The sequence below is a fragment of the Asparagus officinalis genome, chromosome 4 (assembly GCF_001876935.1).
Source record: "Asparagus officinalis chromosome 4, Aspof.V1, whole genome shotgun sequence".
NCBI lineage: Eukaryota > Viridiplantae > Streptophyta > Magnoliopsida > Asparagales > Asparagaceae > Asparagus > Asparagus officinalis.
This window is the reverse complement of record NC_033797.1, coordinates 12,554,321-12,560,320: the sequence shown is the minus strand read 5'-3', so window position 1 is coordinate 12,560,320 and position 6,000 is coordinate 12,554,321. Positions and strand designations below refer to the sequence as shown.

General features: G+C 29.5%; 1 protein-coding gene across 1 annotated transcript in view; it reads right to left on the bottom strand.

Annotated features, from left to right (window-relative positions):
- Positions 1-6,000, bottom strand: part of LOC109836649 (ABC transporter D family member 1) — a 43,917-nt gene that overhangs the window by 16,652 nt on the left and 21,265 nt on the right. The window lies entirely within an intron of this gene.

Here is a 6,000-nt window from a genome sequence, read left to right as displayed (position 1 = left end):
GAGTAAAATTATAAATGGAAACTACTCCCTTTGAACATAGATTACTCAAATGACTTTAAAATCATACTTATGAACTATGCCTGCTAAACAACCTGTTCTTTGACTCCAATGACTTGCATAATTTGAGCAGCAAGCGTACGATATACATTCAAGAAGTTGTATCACAAGTATTTTGAACTAAGCCATGTGATTATATAATTAAGTTTACGGTCTGCAAATGGAAGGTATGTATTTCAAAAAGTGCCCCAGGATGTCGGAATAAGACACGGACATGGACATGGATACAGGAGCTTATTTATGAATGTGTCGGGTAACTAAATATAAAACTAACAAACGGTAAGCTTTTGTATATAGTAATGCAGATAATAGAGAAATGATGACCAATTATTTGGTAAAATTGGGCTTGCATTGCCTTTGGTAACCATAAATATCTTCATAAACTAAATCTTTCTGATTTAAAATAAAGTGGATGAGTAAACGAAATACTAACAAAGAAATCAAAATTAAAGGAAAAACATATTTAAATGACTATCACTCTTAACCAATACAAATATGCTTGCCAAAGAGGACTTACAGCTTCGAGAACCACCACCGAAGAAACAACAGATCAGCATGCTGTACGGAGCCTATGAATGCGCATACAACCTTTGTATATTGAGTACCACTTGTCAGTTCAGTAGTGCGCAAGTATAAATTGCAATAATTCATGAAGCCAAGGAAAAGACTTCCAAAATATCTAGAATATTAGTCGGAATTACACAAACAGCGTCGTAGTTGTTGACCTAAATGTGCCTTCAAGTTGTTGGTTTCTCTGCTCGGCTAAGTCACCAAATTCAGGAGCAACACTTCAAGAACCAACCCGAATAACATATAAGCTACAATATAGCAACTCCTCTTCGGCAGTCAACAACTTTCATTCTCCAGTGAACCTGAAGAGTCAACAAGATATAAGAATATCTGGCTACAACAGCTTATTTTCAAGCGTTAACTTGTCACTATAAGTACTCTGACTTCACAACGAAAAGGTCACTGAGATAGTAAGAACATAGAATGACTCACCAGGGATGACAACAGAAAGGCTTTACCATCCCAGGTAACTAAACTTGACAGTATGAGTTGTCAACTTTCCACATCATGTGTTATCTCTCATCCGCATCAATTATCTTGCCCTGACATATGGAACACCTGGAACAATTGAAAATTCAATTTAGGTGACCACAAACAGCTCGAGCTAGTCAATGGTAACCACTTGTTTCATTTTGAATTGTAATTTGGGAGGGAGGGGTTTAATAAATACTAAATGGTTGTCAATTTTTTGGTGAAAGACTGTCATTTTTGGCGTTCACCCCCTAAAATGTGTTGATATGAATAAGCTATAAACCTTTGGATGGAACTGTTCCCAAATAATAGCACTTGGGAAGAACCTCCATAACAAGCTACTTTAGGACAATCCATACCTTTTATCTTAATCTAGACATCCAAAATTAATCTAGAGAGTAAGATCAAGAAAGCTTCATATTATTTTTTTTTTTTTTTTTTTTTTTTTTTTTTTTTTTGATAATTTGGAATATGTTGATACAAAAGGTGCAGATCATCCTAAGATGAGCTCTTATGGAGCTCTTAGTGATAGTTCTCAGCATGGAAGTGCATGGGAATTTTCAAAATGAACATTATAGGCTGTTTGAACTTTTCTAAGAGATCATGTAACCACCAACGGGCTTTCAAAAATCAGATATGTGAGAATATCGGATGGGCCAAAACTTATATTGGGCGAAAAAATAGGATATGTAGTAAATTCAATACATATCGCATGAATGCATATATATATCATGTCCTATTTAATCTAAACATATTTAATAAAATCTAAGATATAAAAATGCAAATATAAATGTTCGAGATCCACTAACAATTGGTAAAATTAAATGGGAAAAAAAGCACCAAAACCGAAACATTTGCCTTAAAAAAAACTTCATATGGATGAACTTTTGTAAAAAAATTGAATTTTTTTTACAAAACTAATTTTTTTTGCAACAAGCTATATAAAAGGATATATCGGCCAACATATCGACTGATATATCGGCCCCGGAGGAATATATCGCCCAAATATGCAAAAAAATGCAAAGAATTATTCTAGACCATATCGTTTGCAGCAAAGTTTATAAAAGGATATATTGGACCGACTATATCAGCCTATTAATGGATATTTAATACAATGGTAACAAACCAAATAGCTGACCTTTTGTTCATCTTGTCAATACATTCAAATTAGGATATGAATTAGGATTAGGGTATAATATTGTCAATATATTCAAATTAGGATATGATTAGAGATGCCATTCCAATTGTAGAAAGAGACATCATTTTGAAGCATATGGGTACAAATGCTTCCCAAAAACTTCATTTTTTCATTATGCATTTTTAGATTAAGATGAAAGGTGCCAATTTATCTAAAATTTCTTAATATATTTAGAACTCTTTTCTTCCTAATGGATGATCCACGCCATTCATCTTGATCTACACCTGGCTTGAATGTATATTGATAATAAAATATTTGGCTTGAAGACTTCTAGGCTCATCCATCAAATGGTTATAACTTGATAAGTTCTAACATGGAACAAAAAGAACCTACATAATAGCTCAAAATGCTATCTTTTGCCTCATGCACTACATGATATGATAAAAAGTATGAGAATTTCCATTTGGACCTAGTGGCCAAAATAGTGGGGAAATATAAAAGCATTTAATAAAAGATCACTTTTTAAAAGCAAGGGTATAAACTGTGGAAAATGCTTATGTAACGTTTTGTTTCCAGATATAATATTGATAGTGAATCAAACAGTTAGTATAATTTCAATGTGACATGATCATTTCCATTTAAAATGAGATTTTACCGAGGAAGGAAATTTTCTTTAGCATCTCATGTAAAGCTATAGGGGTGATAAACGTGTTATCCACTCAATGGTCGTGATTACCATCCTTGAAGTATATTTTAACTTTTTATTGTAAGTTGAAGGAAATTTTAAAGAATCTTACACATTTATCAAGCAGTAGCAATAGGTAATTGTATAGATGAGATCCTTTGGTTCATGGATAATAACGTCATTTTGTGTCCACTTTCATCTATATTATCTTTCAATATAAGAAGAACAAGATAGTTCCTGAGGTAACACCTATTTGTATGATTATCATATTCTTTGATGTGTGTGCATAGGAACGATCCGCACCATGTTGGACGATCCCCTTACTCACTCCCACCCGCACCGCACAGTCCACAAGCCACCCATGCATGGGTATGAGCTGACAACTCATTTGTACTTGAGCCTACCTAGAGATAAATTAGTGGTGATGATGTTGACACTTCTAGCCTTGTTTTGGTATGGAGGATAAAGAAGGGGGGGAAGAAATTTTGGTTACTTTTGTTTGGGAGTTTCCATTTAGGGGTTGTAGGCTGCAAACTGGAGTGGTATTCCAACTCCAGTTGATGCCAACTAGGTCCAATTGACTAGTAGCATTTGTTCTGTTTTATGCAATCTCACAGTTGCATTGCAACCACAGTTGCCAAAACAACCATTTAGTTCTGAATATGACTTACGTCAAAAAATGGCCGCAAGTCATAGTGATGCAACTTAGTTGCACTGACTAATTTATTAAATCAAAACATTATTAATTATTTCAAAATAAATCATTACAAAGGTGGTTAAATAATCTGTTAAATAATCTTATTTATAATAATTTCTTCAAAAACGCTTTTTAAAAAAACACATTAATCTGTTTAAAAATTATTATTATATAATTTCTTCAAATAAATATGTTAGTTTAAAAGTAATTATATTATCTTTAAAATATATATTATTTTTTAAAATAATATTTTTAAAAAATAATATATTTAAAATAATATATTTTGAATAACTTTTTTTTTCGTAAATAATATATTTTTGAAAAATAAAATTTCTAGGATACTATGATTTTTCTAAATAATATATTTTTTGGAATATATATTTTATTAATAATATATTTAAAATTAATATATTCTAAAAGAATAATATTTATTTAAAAGAATCTATAATTTTTTAAAATAATATTATATAATTTTTCTAAAAATTAATATATTTTAAAAATAATATATTTCTATAAAATAAATATTTTTTAAAATAATATATATATATTTAATAATATATAAGTAAATAATATATTTATTGAATAATTATGTTTGAATATATATTTTTTTAATAAGTATATATTTAAAATAATATAATTTTATTAATATATATTTAAAATAATATAAATTTTATATTGAATAATATATTTAAAATAATATAATTTTCTAAAAATAATTATTTAAAATAATATTTTTAACAATATATTTTTAAAGTAAAATATGTTTTTGAATAATGTATTTTTTAAATATATAATTTCTAAAAATAATATATATTTTAATGATATATTATATTATTTTAAAAATATTTATATACTTTTAAAATATATTATTTATTAAAAATATAATTATTTTTAAATATATTATTTTTTTTAAATATTTATTTTAAAATATATTATTTTTTAAAAATAATTATTTTTAAAAATTATTAATTTTTAAAAATATATTATTTTTTTTAAAAATCATTATTTTTTAAAAATATTATGAGTTGCATATGATTAAGTAATAAGCATAATCAAACAGTTGCAACTATAGTTATCAAAATTTAAATTTTAAACCAAACAATTGCAACTGTAGTGCATGTAGAAAGTTGCAACGTTCTCAGTTGCATGCAAAGTGACACTTGCATTGCAACTCTAAGTTACAAACAACCCAGCCACCTTTAGAAGGATAAGAGAAGGAGAATGAGGAGAAAAAACTTACCCCCTAAATTAGGGGTAAAAAGCGAGAAGAGAAGGAAGAAAAATCTCCCTTCCCTTCCTTCCTTAGTCATCTCCAAACACACCATCCAAGTCATAACAGAGCAGCTGTGAAACCTAACCACTAATCAGTTCATTTCCACTAATGAAGTGTGTTAATATATAATGGGAATAGGCCTTGGCAACATTTTCTCAAATGTGTTGTCCGCTCCATATACCGGTATTCTCTTCTCTCTCTCTCTCTCTCTCTCTCTCTCTCTCTCTCTATTAGGTATTTATATTTATATAATATATATTTATATATATAATATATATATATATATGAAATATGATTCTAATGAAGCCACATGGGTACGATTGACTCGTAAGGATTGCACTTCAAACTAGAGTATACGCAATCAATTATACTGGATCCACCTCGTGTTTATGTTTGATCTTATATGATTGGATGGCATGTAAACAAAAAATTAGACAATATTGGTTGGAGTTACCTACATGCATGCAAGTGACTAGTAAAATTTATCCGGTTTTACCCAACAATATAAACTAAAGAATAATGAAAAATATGTGTATAGAAATATTCACAACATCAGTGATTTTATTTTATAGATGTTTTAAGGGTTACTAGATTATGATAAATGGAGACGTATCGTCATTTGAAATACCAATCATATATATATATATATATATATATAAAATAATGGGTATCCTTGACGAGGTAGGGATTTTTCTCACTTGATAATGATGTGCAGAATCCTCACCATGTGAAGGAGAGAGCAGAATAAAGTAGAGAGAGATTTCACATGGTGGGATTGATATCCCTCCTTGTCAAGGGATGAATCCCCGCTCGCTTATCAAGGGATACTATTATCTCTCTCTCTCTCTCTCTCTAATTATATACTTTATATATAATTATATATATATATGTAGTTAATATGAGTTAACAACCTATTTTGTAAAATGGGCTATCAGCTCAATGCCATGTGAGTTCCCCTGCTAGTCACATCAGGCGAGGCTCACATGGCAATGAGGTAGCAGCTCATTTTGCAAAATGAGCTACCAGCTCATATCCAGTATTCTCATATATATATATATAATACTAATAAGTCATCTTAGATTCAATCTAAAGATGCACCTTCAAAACTA